Source organism: Pan troglodytes, chromosome 23 (genome assembly GCF_028858775.2).
Source record: "Pan troglodytes isolate AG18354 chromosome 23, NHGRI_mPanTro3-v2.0_pri, whole genome shotgun sequence".
NCBI classification, from domain to species: domain Eukaryota; kingdom Metazoa; phylum Chordata; class Mammalia; order Primates; family Hominidae; genus Pan; species Pan troglodytes.
The window spans coordinates 21,442,332-21,460,480 of NC_086016.1; the positions used below are offsets into that span (position 1 = coordinate 21,442,332).

Below are 18,149 nucleotides of genomic sequence, written 5' to 3' on the forward strand. Positions count from 1 at the left end.
ATGCACAGCATGGAATCAAGAAATAGGCTGATGTAATGTTGCAGAGCAGACTGCAGGTAGAGAGTGTGAGAAAGAAGAGGAGACAGAGATGGCTCAGCAAGCATCAGTAAGGAGCTGAGACATTTCTCTAAAGGTACTTTCAAGGCAGGGTAATGCCAAGGTCAGATTCACATTCTGGCTCCACAATAGCAGTGTGGAAAATGGGGGTGGGGGCCTCAAGGCTCCAGGGGAAGGCAGGGATGGAGGCTGGCAACAAGTTTGGGTTTTGGCATTAAACATCATGGGCTGAATCTTCAGCCCTGCCACTTACCCAGCTACAAAGCCTTGAGATTTTATTTTTTTTTTATTTTATTATTTTGAGAAGGCGTGCCTGGTTCATTGGCACCAGGTTTCCTTTCCTAGTGCTGTGCAGATTAGATGAAATATGGTAGGGGACCTACACAGATACCAGCGCAGTGCTGGCTCCCCGCCTCCTTACAGCACTAGGCCTTTCCGTCCCAAGGAAAGCAGTCACTCACATTCCATTAGTGGGAATGAAACTCTTCATTTATTTATTTATTTATTTATTTATTTATTTATTTATAGACAGAGTTTCGCTCTGTCGCCCAGGCTGGAGTGCAGTGGTGCTATCTCAGCTCACTGCAAGCTCCGTCTCCCAGGTTCACGCCATTCTCCTGCCTCAGCCTCCTGAATAGCTGGGACTACAGGTGCCTGCCACCAGGCCCGGCTAATTTTTGTATTTTTAGTAGAAACAGGGTTTCACCATGTTAGCCAGGATGGTCTCGATCTCCTGACCTCATGATCCGACCACCTCAGCCTCCCAAAGTGCTGGGATTACAGGGGTAATCCCGGCCACCGTACCCGGCCGGGAATGAACCTCTTCTAAAGGGCTCTCTGAGGTGGAGCTGAGGAAAGGGACCTTCTGGCTGAGCTAGTTAGACAACTCTTCCTGTGGCACAGCATGATGATGACAAAGATGAGTTCCCAACTACCTCCAGTGTCTGGCCTTTCTTTGTAATAGAGACAGAAAGAAAAGACAAATTAACACACCCTAGACTCTACAGACACCAAGCAATCACCTATCCTTAGATTAACCCCAGATCAGAATGTTGTCCCTGCACACCCAATACACAGCCAATATAGTCAGCCACTGTCTACTGTCTGGGGATTTGCTGATTTGACAAGAGCAGCACAAATGCTTTCCACCTGGCAGGGAATAAAGAATACATTAAGGAAGCTGGGATTATGACAGGGCATGCTCAGGTAGAATCGTACCCTCCTTCACACTAGGGGAAAGATTCCTAGAAGAGGACTAAACATGGGAACTTAAACTCTGAGCACAGAGAGGTGGCCAGAGGCAAAGCAGAGAGGGCACAATGGAGAGCTGCTGGCCCTTCCCTCTCAGCAGTCCCACAGACCTTTGGTTTGGCTCCAAAAAGTCTCTGGGCTTTTATGTTCTGATAGTTCATTGGGTAGAGCTGACTGGAACACATGTGCATATGTCCTTTTGGAATGAAGCTTGGGAAAGTTGAGGCTTTTGCCCAGTGAATGTTGCTCCTGGGAACACTTCCTGCACTGCCCAATAGAACTTGGTTTTAACCAATGTTGACAAATTTAGAATTAAAAATAAGAAAATGTTTGAAACATTTATTAAATGAAACAGTTACAGAACAATACTAAAATATAAGGTGGGGCCGGTCATGGTGGCTCACGCCGGTAATCCCAGCACTTTGGGAGGCCAAGGCAGGTAGATCACTTGAGGTCAGGAGTTTGAGACCAGCCTGACCAACAGGCGCACCATTGCACTCCAGCCTGGGTGACAGAGTGAGACTGTCTCAAGAAACAAAACAAAACAAAAAATATATAAGGTGGGTGCAAACAACACAAACTTTATTTATTTATTTATTTATTTATTTATTTATTTTGAGACGAAATCTCACTCTGTCACCCAGGCTGGAGTGCAGTAATGCAATCTCAGCTCACTGCAACCTCTACCTCCCAAGTTCAAGCGATTCTCCTGCCTCAGCCTCCCGAGTAGCTGGGACTATAGGTGTGTGCCACCATGCCTGGCTAAAAAGTGCTGGAATTACAGGCTTGAGCCACCCTGCCCAGCTACAAACAACATAATCTTAAATGTAGAAAACCCTAAAAATTCCACAGAAAAACTATTAGTGCTAATAATGAATTCAGCAAAGTTGCAGGATACAAAATCAACAAACAAAAGTCATCTGCATTTCTATACACCAACAATGAACAATCTGAAAGGGAAATTAAGAAAACAATTCAATTTACAACAGAATCAAAATGAATAAAATTTGTAGGAATAAACTTAGCCCAGGAGGCGAAAGACTTGTACACTGAAACTACAAAATATAAAACATTGCTGAAGGAAATCAAAGACACAAATAAATGAAAAAACATTATATATGTACTCATGGACTAGAAGATTTAATAACTTTAAGATGTTAGGCTGGGCACAGTGGCTCATGCCTGTAATCCTAGCACTTTGGGAGGCTGAGGTGGGTGGATCACATGAGGTTGGGAGTCCAAGACCAGCCTGATCAACATGGAGAAACCCTGTCTCTACTAAAAATACAAAAATTGGCCGGACATGGTAGCACATGCCTATAATCCCAGCTACTTGGGAGGCTGAGGCAGGAGAATTGCTTGAACCCGGGAGGTGGAGGTTGCAGTGAGCCAATTTTGTGCCATTGCACTCCAGCCTGGGCAACAAGAGTGAAACTCCGTCTCAAAAAAAAAAAGATGTCAAAACTCCTAAAAGTGATTTGTAGGCTTAATGCAATCCCTATGAAAATCCCAATGGTACTTTCTGCAGAAATAAAAAAAAAAAAAATCGATCCCAAAATTCACATGGAATCTTAAGGGACCCTGAACAGTCAAAAGAATCTTCAAAAAGTATAAAGTTGAGGATCTCGCATTTCCTTATTTCAAAACTTACTACAAAGCTACAGTAATCAGAACAGTGAAGTACAGGCATAGACAGACACCTAGAACAACAGAATACAGAGCCCAGAAATAAACTGTTGTGTATATGGTCAAATGATTTTGACAAGGGGCCAAGACCATTCAATGGGGAAAGAACAGTCTCTTTTACAAATGGTGCTGCGAAAACTGCACATGCAAAAGAATGAAGTTGGATCCCTATCTCATACCATATACAATTAACTCAAAATGGATCAAAGACCTGCATATATATCTTAGAAGGAAACACAGGGGAAAAGCTTCACAAGATTGGATTTGGCAGTAATTTCTTTTTCTTTTTTCTTTCTTTCTTTTTTTTTTTGAGACAGCACCTCATTCTGTCACCCAGGCTGGAGTGCAGTGGTATGATCTTGGCCCACTGCAGCCTCAACCTTCCAGGCTCAAGCAACCCTCCCACCTCAGTCTCCTGAGTAGTTGGGGACTGAGGGCACAACCACGCCTGGTGCGCACCACCACGCCTGGCTAATTTTTGTATTTCTTGTAGAGATGGGGTTTCACCATGTTGCCCAGACTGGTCTCAAACTCCTGAGCTCAAGCGATCTGCTACCTTTATGTCCCAAAGTGCTAGGATTATAGGCATGCACCACTGCATCTGACCATGAATTTGGCAATAATTTCTTAGATATGAGACTAAAGGCACAGACAATAAAAGAAAAATAAACTGAACTTTATCAAAATTAAAAACTTTTGTGCATCAAAGGAAAATATCAACAGAATAAAAAGGCAACCCATAGAATGGGAGAAATATCTGCAAATTACATATCTGATAAGGGATTAATGTCCAGAATATATAGAGAAATCCTGAAACTCAACAACATGACTCAAAATTGGGCAAATAACTTGAACAGGCATTTCTCCAAAGAAGATATACAAATGAGGCACAGTGCAATGGCTCACATCTGTAATCCCAGCACTTTGGGAGGCTGAGGTGGGTGGATCACCTGAGGTAAAGAATTCAAGACCAGCCTGGCCAACATGGTGAAACCCCGTCTCTTCTAAAACTACAAAAATTAGCCAAGCGTGGTGGTGGGTGCCTGTAGTCCCATCTACTCTGGAGGCTGAAGCAGGAGAATCACTTGAACCCAGGGGGCAGAGGTTGCAGTGAGCTGAGATCGTGCCATTGCACTCCAGCCTGGGCGACAGTGTGAGACTCTGTCTCAAAAAAAGAAAAGAAAAGATACACAAATAACCAACAAGCACATGAAAAGATGTCAACATCAGTAACCAGTAGAGAAATGCAAGTCAAAACCACAATTACGTATTACCTCACATCCATTAAGATGGCTACTAACGGCTGAGTGCGGTGGCTCATGCCTGTAATCCCAGCACTTTGAGAGGCTAAGGTGGGCGGATCAAGAGGTCAAGAGATCAAGACCATCCTGGCCAACATGGTGAAACCCCATCTCTACTAAAAATACAAAAATTAGCTGGGCATGGTAGCGTGTGCCTGTAGTCCCAGCTACTTGGGAGGCTGAGGCAGGAGAATCACTTGAACCTGGGAGGCGGAGGCTGCAGTGGGCCAAGATCCCGCCACTGCACTCCAGCCTGGAGACACAGTGAGACTCCGTCTCAAAATAAATAAATAAATAAAAAGATGGCTACTAACAAAAAACCTCAGGAAATAAGTGTTGATGAGGGTGTACAGAAATTGTAACTCTTGTTAAAAATATAATTACCATATGACCTGGCAATTATACTTCTGGGTATATAACCAAAAGAAAGGGTCTTGAAGAGCTATTTGTACACCCATGTTCATAGCAGTACTATTCACTACAGCCAAGAGGTGGAGGCAACCCAAGTGTCCCTTGACCAATGAATGGATGAACAAAATGTGGTATATATCCATACAATGGAATATTATTTAGCCTTAAAAAGGAAAGTAGTTCTGATGCACACTACAATGTGGATGAACCTCAAAGACATTATGGTAAGTGAAAAAAGACAAATGCCATAGGATTCCACTTTTATGAGCTATCTATGAATAGTCAAATTCATAGAAACACAAAGTAGAATGGTGGTTGCCTACGTCTGAGTTGAGGGGAAAATAGGGAGTTGTTGCTTAATTGGTATAAAGGTTTGCAAGATGAAAATGTTCCAGAGACTGGCTGCACAATAATGTGAATTGTGACAGTACTGAATTACATACTTAAAAATGATTAAGATAGTAAATTTTATATTGTGAATATCTGACCACAATTTTTAAAATGCTAATAAAAACCAAACAAAACGAAAAATAAAAATAAATAAAATGGAGGAGTGTAGGAGGGAGGTGGGTGTAATTATAAAAATTGTTGGCGGGGTGCGGTGGCTCACACCTGTAATCCCAACACTTTGGGAGGCTGAGGCGGGTGGATCATGAGGTCAGGAGATTGAGACCATCCTGACTAACACGGTGAAACCCCGTCTCTATTAAAAATACAAAAAAAAAATTTGCCAGGCATGGTGGTGGCAGGCGCCTGTAGTCCCAGCTACTCGGGAGGCTGAGGCAGGAGAATGGCATGAACCTGGGAGGCGGAGCTTGCAGTGAGCCGAGATCGCGCCACCACACTCCAGCCTGGGCAACAGAGTGAGACTCTGTCTCAAAAAAATAAAAATAAAAAAAATATAAAAATTGTTGGAACTGTTCAGCATCTCGACTGCAGTGGTAGATACATGAACCTGCACAGGTGACAAAATTGTATAGAACTAAACATACACACGCACAAATAAGTACAAACAAAACTGGGGAAATAAATTTTAAAAAATAGGTAGCATATGTCAATGTCAACTATAGTTTTGCAAAATGTTAACATTGGGAGAAACTGGACTAAGTCCAGAAGTACCTTCTCAGTATTTCATACAATTCGGTGTGAATCTATAATCATCTCGATAAGAAATAAACACATACACACACACACACACACACACACACACACACACACACACACAAGGCCTGTTTTTAAAAAACGATATATATGTGTGTGTACTAATATATAAGGCAGTAGAGGTAAATATCCAAACACCAGAGGTTAGGTCATAATAAAAATGATTCTTTTCATGTGCAGGTGACAATATGCACACTCTATAACAAGCAATCCCTCTGGAGAAACTCATTAGCCAAACACACTAATGTGACTTATATGCAAGTAACTCCTATGGCTGACTGCCTTCTAGACACCTCATCCTGATCTTCTCTATAACGGTCTGATCTTTCCAAGAAACCTGCTCTACCCACTGTCTGCCCCAACACAGTTAAGGCCAGACCTTGAGAGGAGAGGCCAACAATCCTTGCACAATGGCCACCCCGCCCCCACGACTTTTCTGACCTCATCTCCTACTAACCCCCACCATCGCTGGTCTTCCTCTTTTCTTGGACTGTACCAGATGCGCTCCTATCTTGGGCCTTGTACTGACTCTTCCTTGCCTCCTTCAGGTCTTTGCTCAATGTCACCCTCACATTGAGGCCTACTCTAACAACTTTAATTTAAAGGATTATTTCCCCAATGTGGCACAACAAATCCCCTTAGTCCTGATCTATTTATTTACTCAGGAATTTCTTACATATTAATTTCCTTTATTGTATGTCTGTCTACTCTGCCCACTAGAATGTAAACTCCAGTAAGTAGATCAGCTCTTTTGTCTGTTTTATTCACTAATTCATCCTCAGGACCCAGAGCTGTGGCTTGGCACATAACAGGCACAACAATAAAAACTTGTTGCTGTTGAATGGCTGGAGAAAGCTCATGACAGAAGCACTACATTCAAACACCTTCAGTATCACTGGTGTAACAATCTTTGGAAGGCAGGCTCCTGATCTCCTGCTGTGGGGACTCAGATTTCGCCAACTGCCTGCAGGTGGGACGCACACCCTTGGCTGGTTCACAGCCATCTGCTGCTGTTATCTCTACCACTTTCGACCACAAAAACTTATCCCCATCTTCTTTAGTAAGCATGACACAATGACATCTCATAGGTGTCAGATGCCTAAGAGATTGAAAACATAGCACAGGAAGGAAGCTGTTGCACCATACAACCATTGTGTGTGTGTGTGTGTGTGTGCACGCGCCACAAACTAAAGTGGAAAAGTGTCATAGGTATATCATTTAGGAGACCTTAATCACTTCTCCTGAAGCATCTGCCAACATATAATCAACAAAGTTTTGAGATTGGGCGCAGTGGCTCACTCCTGTAATCCCAGCACTTTGGGAGGCCAAGGCAGGCAGATCACTTGCTCTGAGGAATTCGAGACCACTTTAGGCAACATGGTGAACCCCATCTCTACAAATTAAAAACAAAAAACAAAAATTACCCAGTAGTGGTGGTGCAAGCCTGTAGTCTCAGCTACTCAGGAGGCTGAGGTGGGAGGATCTATTGAGCTCGGGAGGTCGAGGCTGCAGTGAGCCATGATCACACCACTGCATTGCAGCCTGGGCAACAAAAAGAAACTGTCTCAAAAAAAAAAAAAACAAAAAAAAAAAAACCAAACCAAAACAACAAACAAACAAACAAACAAAACCCCAAAAAACAAAAAAGTTTTGACGAAAGGCATTTCTGTTTCTTAATACTTCTTTCCCCCCTCATTTTGCAGAACAGAGGTATTCCCTAAAAAGTATCTGCACAGGAGGATTGCTTGAGCCCAGGAGCTCAAGGCTGCAGTGAACTATGGTCATGCCACTGTACTCCATTCTGAGCGACAAAGTAAGACCTTGTCTTTAAAAAAAAAAAGTTATCTGCAAGGGTACAATGTATATTATTCAGGTGATGGTTGCACTAAAAGCCCAGACTTCATCACTAAGCAATATATCCATGTAACAAAACTGCACTTACATCCCTTAAATTTAACAACAAAAAGTTATCTGCAAAATGTACTCCTATAAATCTAGTCCCTTCCACCTACTTGCATTAGAAAATTAAAAGCTACATTTCCATAGTGGGAAAAATCTGCTAGCTCAACAATAACCACAATTAAGAAGACAACAAACCTACAATACTATTTAAGTGAAAAATGCACAGCAGGCTGGGCGCAGTGGCTCACGCCTGTAATCCCAGCACTTTGGGAGGTTGAGGCGGGTGGATCACCTGAGGTCAGGAGTTCAAAACCAGCCTGGCCAACATGGTGAAACCCCATCTCTACTAAAAATACAAAAAATTTATTGGGTGTGGTGGCAAGTGCCTGTAATCCCAGCTAATCGGAAGGCTGAGGCAGGAGAATCGCTTGAATCCTGGAGGCAGAGATTGCAGTGAGCCGAGGTTGCACCATTGCACTCCAGCCTGGGCAACAAAAGCGAAACTCCGTCTCAAAAAAAAAAAAAAAAATGCACAGCAACATTTTAGCTATGCCAGTTATCTGTACAATGCAAGGTCTGTAAGGGAGGCTACACACCAAAGACATTGGATTTGCTATGGTGACTGATGGGGATTTGGCTAAAGTCTTAAAAAAATTCAGACACTTGTATAATGTGCATACACTAAATGTGTCTTCTAAAATCACAAAATCACCCAGTTGTTTTTTTCCAAATGGTTTGAAAGACTACATTAAAAGTTTTAACAATGTGTTTTCCTTTGTGCATTTTCTAATTTTTCCTAACTTCTTTCACAGTCTTACTGAGCTCAGTAGATAGCAACTCTGCCCTTAGACTGGAACTCATCCTTCTGTTCTCTCTTAACTCTTTTGTGTGTGTGTGTGTGTGTATGAGATGGAGTCTTGCTCTGTCACCCAGGCTGGACCGCAGTGATGCGACCTCAGCTCACTGCAACCTCCCACTCTGGGTTTCAAGCAATTCTCCTGCCTCGGCCTCCCGAGTTGCTGGGACTACAGGTACATGCCACCACACCTGGCTAATTTTTGTATTTTTAGTAGAGACGCATTTTTGCCATGTTGGCCAGACTGGTCTTGAACTCCTAACCTCAAGTGATCTGCCTGCCTTGGCCTCCCAAAGTGCTGGGATTACAGGTGTGAGCCACCATGCCCGGCCTGTTCTATCTTATCTCATACCCCATATTTGACCCTACCTTCCCAACATACCCATAACCCAAACTTTCTGGAGAGATGCAAATGTTCCTTAACTTTATCAGGGAACAGGTTACAAAGTATATTAACTTGTCAAAAGTCAACACATTATACATTTAAGGTCTGGACATTTTATTTATACCTGAAAAGAATGTGTTTATATATATACACACACACACACACGCACACACACACACATACACATATATATATACATATATATTACATATACATATAAACACATATATACATGTAATGTATTACATAAACACACACACACACAGAGTCTCCCCAACCAGCTCCAACTTTTTCTTGCCATCACAGCCATCACCATCCTGATCCACACCATCTCTTGCTTGGATTACTACCAGTAGTTGGCATTATAACTGGTCTCCTGGCTCCTCCCTCCCTCTGGTCCCCCACAACCAATCTAGTCTCCACGTAGCAGTCAGAAAGATCTCTAAAACTCACGTCAGATCACAGGAGTCCTCTGCTCCCCTTGCAGTGAGAATCAAGGCCTTCTAGTAGCCTACTAGGCTCTCCCAATCAGTCTGCTATTCACTCTCTGGCCTCCTCTCTCACAGCCCTTGCCTTGCTCCAACCACAGTGACATCTGTGCTACTGCTCAAACCCTCCAGGCAAGTTCCAGCTCTTCTTTCTGCCTGGAATGCTCTTCCCTCAGATGGCACCTTCCTCATCTCCATCAGGCCTGCAGCGAATGCTGTGGTATCATGCCCAGGTCCCTATCCTCCAGGGACTAAAGCACACTCCCATAGCTATCTGTGGAGTGTTGGCAGCCCCAACAGCTCCCTGTAGTCTTCCTCCAGGTCAGACCTGCCCTCAGTGGAAGCACTCTTTTGGCAGGGTCAGGTCTCCTTTCCAAAAGAGCCTATATCCAGGCTGTGGACACGGGAGTAAAGGGCCCTGGTCTCCCACCCCAATCCAGGACAATTCTGAAGGGCCTCCCCAGCTACAGAACTCCCAGCAGGGCTGGCTGCGGCTTTCTCTGTGCTTACATCATAGCTTGCCTTCTCCCTCTGTCTGGTGCTGCTTCCTTCACTCCTTCAATGGTGTGGATCCCGAGAGCCCTCCCCAATAATCCTGCATGCAAAAATCTGCAGCTCAGAATCTGACTCCTGCAACAAGGCCTTTGCTCAAATGTTACCTTTTCACTCAGGCTTTGCCAAAGCATCCCACTTAAACCCGTCTATCCCCCGCCTCTGCCTCAGCATTCCTCATCTCTAAGTCTGCTGTTTCTCCAATTCACAGGATCTTGTTTGTGATTCCGCTATGTGTCTCACCAGGAAGCTCCCCTCCCACATCTCCTCTTTTCCACGTACACAGGAAACCCCCAGCAGATCCCATCCCAGTCTCACTGGCCAGGATGCATAACAGGCTGCTCCTCAAGAGCCTGGCATGCTGCTTGGTTCACTGCTGTTTTAAGAGCTGAAAACATACACACACTGACTCACACACATGCATACACACACACACACACACACACACAGACACACACACACATTTTCAGCTCTTAAAACAGCAGTGAATTTATCAAGTGTTTTTTCCATGTGAGACCTTCTGTTAGAGGATGCAGCAGACCTGGAGTCTGCTCCAACGTAGGTCTATCCCTGGACCTCAAATAAGGCCTGCTGTCCCTTCTGTCTGGTCTTCACCACAGTGGCTTTTGCCAGGGTAGCCTCCCAGGGAATTGGCCTACCCTAGGTTTGTTAATGCATTGAAGCAGATAATGCTTTTAGGAGCAACAAATGTTAATCTAAATGGGTTTTCTTTTTGCCAGGAGTGTTTTAAAACCATTTGCTATCTGTTTCATCCACTTCCTTTCCTAAAATGGAAGGCTCTAGAAGACAGAATCATGTAAATGAACTCCTTGGGTAAGGCTTGGGCAGAGTGTTTCCCCTCATCATTGGAATTGCCAGCAGATTCCACTAGAAAGAGCCAGCCAGGATGAACAAGAAGTTTATTTGCAGTACATCAACTTTACCAGCCAAGGACAACAGACACTGTTAGCTGCCCATCCATCAGCCACTTTCCATCACCAACTTCCAGCACTCAGCACTCCTTCAACATTTACTGAGTGACTACTATGGTGTGTACCAAGTACCATTCCTGGCCCTGGGAAAAGGGCATGAGCAAAGACAAAGTCTGTTTTCCAGGAGCATATGCTCCCCCGGGGAGGTGTCTAATAGAACTCCAGTTTTATTCAGATATCCACTCTGCCCGTTATGTAAACCAGTAGGCAACGATGATTGATGCAAGAGAGGGCACATGACCTAGTTGGACCAATCAGCCAATGGGGAAGACCCAAAGTCCAAGGCTGGGGCACAGACCTCTCCCTTCTGCTTCTCACTGAAAACATTCTCGATACCCCACAACCAGAGAATTCTTGAAAACCAAATGCCAGAGAAGGCTCACCAAGCACATTTCAAGAGAAACCTACCAGGTTAGAAGCCCCAAGGCACTCAGAATGGCTACAGAAGCAGTCAGAGGACAAGCTCCAGGGACCAGACTCCTGGTCCCATGCTGTACCACGTGGTTTCTGAAAGCTGTCCTTCTGAGGAGGAAATGGGCCTGAAGCTCTCCAGGACAGAGTGGCCAGCCTCAGCACAGAGACCAGTGCTTAGCAAATTAGAAAGAGTAAGTCTGGGCTTGGGCTGGAGTCTAAGTGTGACTCTCAACACATCTCCATCACATCTAGTGGAATCTTGGTGCCAGGGGGTCACCTCATCTCACTCAGCCTAAGTTTCCATCTGTGAACTGTAATGCTGCAAGTCATAGAGAATTTCGAGGGTAATCTTCTATCGTATATAACAAGTCCTGAGATAGGTCAGCTTCAGGGTGCATTAATTTAGCAACTTAAAGAGACGTGTCCCTCTGTCTTCCTCTCCTGTCATCAGTGTCGGCCCTGTTCCAAGCTGGCTTTTACACGCAGACCTAGTAAAGTCCAGCAGAAGAGACTAGCCTGTCAAGCATCTCCTCTTATTTAATTCCCTAGGAGGTCCCAGCAGACGTCCCCTCCTAGTCTCAAGGGCCAAAATGGCATCACATGGCTGTTCCTCAACAAATCCTTGGCATTTACCCACACATCAGCTTAGGGCTATCAGCAGGTTGGCCTGCAGAAGGCAGACCAAAAAAATTGGGGTTCTGCTAACAAGGAACAAGGCAGGCAACCCTACAATATTTGCAACACTCCCTTTGTGCTATTTGACAATATGCACACTGTTCACAATCCCACTCACTTCTAGGTGTTGTTGCTGACTCTGGCAGGATGATAAAATGTGCTTTGCATAAATTTTTGGTCCCCAGGGCTCATTCCATACCTCTGGTTCATGTGCTAGACACTTCTGCAGTCCATAGGCAAACACCCCGGATGAACAGAACATGCTAGCAACCTCTGGGGAAAGGGAGGGGTCAAGCCAGACACAGAGCATCCTCTTCCTGGTCACCGACAGGACCCAAGATCAACACAGTGGAAGCAGGTCTCCTACTTGGCTTCAGTGGTCAAGGCCAGACGCTCCTCAGAAGTCCCTCCCAGCTGTGTAACTATGATTCTGCTCATAAAGTGAAAATAGCTTTTCAACCACTTCTTAGAGTAAAACAAATGTTTAAGAAAATCCCATTTCCTGGCCTTCATCCATATTCTTTCTGCAGCATATTAAAGAAATAAATTCAGAGAGAGGCTGGGAGCGGTGGCTCACACCTGTAATACCAGCACTTTGGGAGGCCAAGGCGGGTGGATCACCTGAGGTCAGGAGTTCGAGAGCAGCCAGGCCAACGTGGCGAAAATGTGTATTAAAAATACAAAAACACTAAATACCGAATACTAAAAATACAAAAATTAGCCAGGCGTGGTGGTATGTGCCTGTAATCCCAGCTACTCGGGAGGCTGAGGTAGGAGAATCACTTGAACCTGGGAGGTGGAGGTTGCAGTGAGCTGAGACCATGCCACTGCACTCCAGCCTGGCCTGGGTAACAGAGCGAGACTGTCTCAAAATAAATAAAGAAAATATATAAGTAAATAAATACATTCAGAGTGGCCCAAATCTACAGTCACCTGCCTACATGGCCAAGTCCCATTAATTCTACCTCTACCCTGTCTTTAGTGCCTCTCTATTTCTCACCTCCATCACCTGTGATCTCCCTGTCTCCCTGAGCATCTCACCAAGACTAGAAATTCCTAACTCCTCTAGGGCCTGCCTAAGACACATGTTGGGTGTTTTATCCAGCTTCCTCAGAAGCCTCAATGTTCTCCTCTCTCCCCTAACCCCAAGAAGGAAGTTCAAGCTGCTGGCAAGGCTCTGCCTCCCAGCCCCATTCTCCCTCTTGCCCTGTTTAGCCTCCCTCCTAACATGTTCTATGTCTTTTCCTAAATGCTTTCACCCTCTGGGCCTTTTCTCCTGATGGTCTCATGTGCTGTAGCGCCTTCTCTGCCATCACAATTCTAGTCACGTCAAGGTTCAGTCCAAGGACACATCCACAAACCCGACTCTGCTGGTGAAGTGCCCTTCCTCCTTGGGCTATCACGCTTATTCCTCTAGCTCCTGTTTCCCCTGCCCTGCATTCTAGAATACGGTTTGTATGTCAATCTCTCTCATCTATCTTCCACACAGCTTTCTGTTCAGAGAGAGAGCCTTATTTACCTCTGGTCCCCACAGAACTCTTACCAGAAAGGTTCAATGTTTGTTGCATAAATCAGTGAAAAATCCACAGCAAAATCTCACCCAGTTTTCTTCTGACTCTTCAGATGTACTCTGGCTATTTTCCTAAATCAACCTACTGTCTTCAGGCATAAGTCAGGAGAGAAATTGCTGAGAGAATTTGCATTTTCTGAGCTACCACATGGAGCAGGTGAGGCAAGAATTACTGACTTCATGAACAGATTAGGAAGAGATGGAAAAACTTTTTATGTCACATATTTAGTAAGCAGCAGGGCACAGAGACTCCAGAGCAGGATATCTGATTCCAAAAACAGAAGACAAAATTCTTGTCCTCAAGAAAATTACAGTCTAGTCGGAACTGTAAGACAAATACACCAAAAGGCAAATAACTTATTCAGAGCGGGGTTTCTCACCCTTAGCACTATTGATATTTGGGGCTAGATAATTCTCCATGAGTGGGCTGTCCTGCATGCTATACAATGTTTAACAGATTTGTCCCCTACCCACTTGATACCAGTAGCACTTACCCTGCCCAACCCTGTTGTTACAACCACAAATGTCTCTAGACATTGCCCTGTAGAACCACTGATCTAAAGCAACTGCCATGTTTATCTCTCAACCACTGCAATCATATAACCTCACCATTAGGATCCTTTCCCTGCCAATTCTCAGACATAGGACTGCAGTGCCCTCTGGCAGCAGGCTGGACCTTACCCACCCACTCCTAACTTTATCGTTATATGATTCTGCCTACATTTTCCCTTCAAGCTGAATTATTTAATTTTCATGCTGATGTCTCAGTAGGACAGCTTCAAATCCTTTTCAGAATGACACAAGGTAGGGGTAAAAATAATCCAATCGCAGGACAGGAGAAAATACACACCATAAGGCCATGTGATTACCAGCAAATTACCCTGTTCTTGAAAATTTCCCAAATCCCTTTTCATAACACTGCCATCAAAGTGTGAACCAAAGGCCAAAGGTGGACAAGAGCTCTTTCAGTCCTGGCCCTCTTGGTTAGAACTGGCTTCACCAAAGAGCTGAGCATGAGCGCTGTCTGCCCAGGCATGAGAATTCCAGAAAAAACTCAGGAGCAAAGGCCCAGAGTTGGGAAGAGCCATGAATCTCAACGAGATTTTCTAAACATACAAACTCCATATTTCTACAAACTTTAAAACCAGAAACCTAGTTGTTTTTACTTTCTGACCTTAACCTAACTTAGAAATAAAGCTTATTTTGGTCAATTCTAAAATAAAATATATAGAGAATACTGTATCCAAGAACACAAAGTAAAATGTGTATGTATGAACAATAACTGACACATCTTCTATATAAATGATAGTTATTATATCTCAATTTAACAATCTTTTATATTTGGTCCCAGGATAAAATGGAAGAGGTAAGTCTTATTTTACCAAGGCCCAGAAGTAGAGTTATAAGTCCAAGAATTTACAGCTAGTAAATGATGCAGTTTTGAACCCAGTCTGATTCCACATTCAAGGCTCATTTACTACAACGTGACAACTTCAAGATTAACTTATTGATAACCTTAGACAAGTGCTTCTCAATCGGGGGTGATTTTGGCTACCAATGGACATTGGCAATGACTGGAGATATTTTTGGTTGATACAACTAGAAGTTGTATCAACTTACTCTAAGAAGGTGTTTGTGAAGTGCTACTGGCATCTGGTGGGTAGAGGCCAAGGATACTAGAAACATTCTATAACATAGATGACAATCACACAATTTTATGGCCCAAAATGTCAACCTGCTGAAGTTGGGAAACCCTACCTTAGAGGTGTCTCTATTATCAGCCAAGAAAATGAAGACCAAAGTACACCCACACTTCAATAAATACTTCTTCTCCTGTTCTAGCTACCCTCTCCACTTTGAATGGATTCCCTGCCACACCAGAGAAAAATGCTGAGCTGTCTGCTACTTCCCCCTTTAGACTCTCGAAAAACAGAAAAAGTATGTTCATGCTGGGTGCAGTGGCTCACGCCTGTAGTCCCAGCTACTCAGGATGCTGAGGCAGGAAGATCCCTTGAGCCCAGGTATTTGAGTCTAGCCTGGGCAACATTGCAAGATCCCATTTCTATTAAAAAAAAAAAAGTTATGTTTGTGCTTCACAAAATTGGAGACATGAATATAGAACAAGGAAGCCAGAAAGTGCAATGATGGCTTTACAAAAGCAAGCACAATTTTACTGGCCACTATCCACCCCTCAGGCTTCCGGCTGAGCAGCCCCTGCTCCCAGCAGCTACCAATACTCCTACAGTATTTAAAGGCCTGCTCGGTAGTGATTCAGACCAGCATCATCTCCTCCAGGGCAGTGGTAATTTACCTCTTGACAGTCCTTCTGAACATTCCATGAGATTTTAAAAGAAAGGAAATTTAACAAAGAACAAGTTTAAAAGAAGTTAAATCCCATCCTGCCAGAGTTGCCATATCTTTTTTTTTTTTTTTTTGAGATGGAGTCTCACTGTCATCAGGCTGGAGTGCAGTGGCGCGATCTCGGCTCACTGCAACCTCTACCTCCCGGGCTCAAGCGATTCTCCTGTCTCAGCCTCCCGAGTAGTTGGGACTACAGGTGCGCACCACCACGCCCAGCTAATTTTTGTATTTTTAGTAGAGACGGGGTTTCACCATGTTGGCCAGGATGGTCTCGATCTCTTGACCTCGTGATCCACCTGCCTCAGCCTCCCGAAGTGCTGGGATTACAGGCATGTGCCACCGTGCCCAGCCTCTTTTTATTATTACTTATTATCTCAGATTTCTAAAGCACTTAACAGTTTGGGGAGCATTTTTATATCTAAGCTCCCAACTGAGTATCAGAAGCATACTATGAAGTGGTTAGAGTAGATATTATCATGCTCCATTCTAGGGCTGTAGAAAGGCCCTCAGCAATAAGGGCCATTGTTGTGCTTGCTCCACCAGGCTGATGCACTTGGCTGCTGATCTGAGTGTAGTCTCTTATTCATTTGTACCTAGTTCATCACTTAAGCATCTTGACTTACTTATGTTTACATAGCATAAAACTTTTGGCCTACAAAGGAGCTTATCAAAAAGCAACAAGTTATATGACAGTAGAAGAGAGGCTGGAGAAGGGTAGGCTATTCACAAAAACTGATTTAGGTAAAGCATTTTAAAACCTTCACACAGTAAACTAGTTCATAATAACATTTTTCCTTTCCTAATCACAAGCATCATAATTCATAATTACAATATTTGTCCAGTTCTCCAGGGAAAGATCTGCACAGTACATATCAGGAAATGCTCTTGGAGATCAACAGGAGAAATGAAACTAAAACTCAAGGCTTCGGCTTTCATGCACAGTAAACCTAACTTCATCTTGATAAATTATGAAAACCTCAGCTTTCTTACCTGTTTTAGCCAATATTTATCACATACCCATCATGTGGAAGAGGTTGTTCAATGCAGTAGGGCATACAGAAGGGACTGAGGCAGTCCCTACCCTGGGGGCATATGGAAAGTACCCTCACACCTTCCATGCAAGGCAAAACACACAGACAGTGATACAGCACATCTACCGGGGTAACTCAAGATGAACAGTTTCAAAAGAAACACGTGAACCTAGTCCCTGAAAAATGGGAAAGATGTCACACAAGATGGAAGGAGAGAGAGGTGGCAGGAGGAGAACACACACATCATCAGTTCAGTTTAGTTGTGGTAGTAGAGAGCATCCTGGGACCAAATTCAAAACTAAAAAGCCACGTGTTAAAATATCTATTCTCGCTCCTAAAGAAAACGGTAGCACCCTCTAGTCGCACTGCAAAGTAGAAATGAGGAACAAGACAGCATCAGGGTGACCCTTTGCCTGTCAACAGTCAGACAGGCCAGAATCAGGCCCTGGGCTGGAGGAGTCTCCCTGGGTTGATTTCTGTGCTACAGTGCTGTCAGCAGAGTGGGGTGGGGGAGGGGGAGGCGCGCTTTTTTCATCTACCCGGGGAGCAAACACCAACTCCTGCAGCAGTTCTGCCAACAAGGCAGAACTATGACGAAACTGATTACCACTAGCCTCTCTGTATCAGAGTCAAGATACGGGGTGGATGAGTCCGTTCCCCAAGGGTGTGCTTTGGAGCCACTGCCACAGAGCTAAGGAAGCCCCTCTCCTAGAACACACCTGTGCCCTATCTGCCCAACCCTAGTTCACCCTGATGTCCCAGCTCAGCATTAATCGTGGATCCTTCGCGGGGGCCCGGGGCCCCCAAACCCTCCTATTTAGGGACCACAATTCCCCAACTGGGGGCACTGTCACCAGATCCAGAGGGGCAGTAACAGTCCCTCTTGCAGATTTCGGATCTTCATCCTGCCACTGAAAGGCCACAAGGGGGATTTCATCCCGGTTTCACCTTCAGGACCGTCTGAGCACTTCTCGGGCGATGCAGACCAGTGGAAGGCACTGGCTGGCACCAAGGCCCGCTCCTGGGAGCCAGGCCGCGGCCCCTCCAAGGACCACA

At 44.5% G+C, this 18,149-nt stretch overlaps 1 protein-coding gene across 10 annotated transcripts in view; it reads right to left on the reverse strand.

Annotated features, from left to right (window-relative positions):
* Positions 1–18,149, reverse strand: part of HIRA (histone cell cycle regulator) — a 101,627-nt gene that overhangs the window by 82,794 nt on the left and 684 nt on the right. Inside the window, exon 1 of one of the 10 annotated variants that reach the window (XM_063807729.1) lies at positions 7,292–7,409. The exons of the other annotated variants lie outside the window; for them this stretch is intronic. The gene's annotated coding sequence lies outside the window, so the exon portion shown is untranslated. Of the gene's footprint in view, positions 1–7,291; positions 7,410–18,149 lie in introns of those variants that run through there. 10 annotated transcript variants of the gene reach the window in all.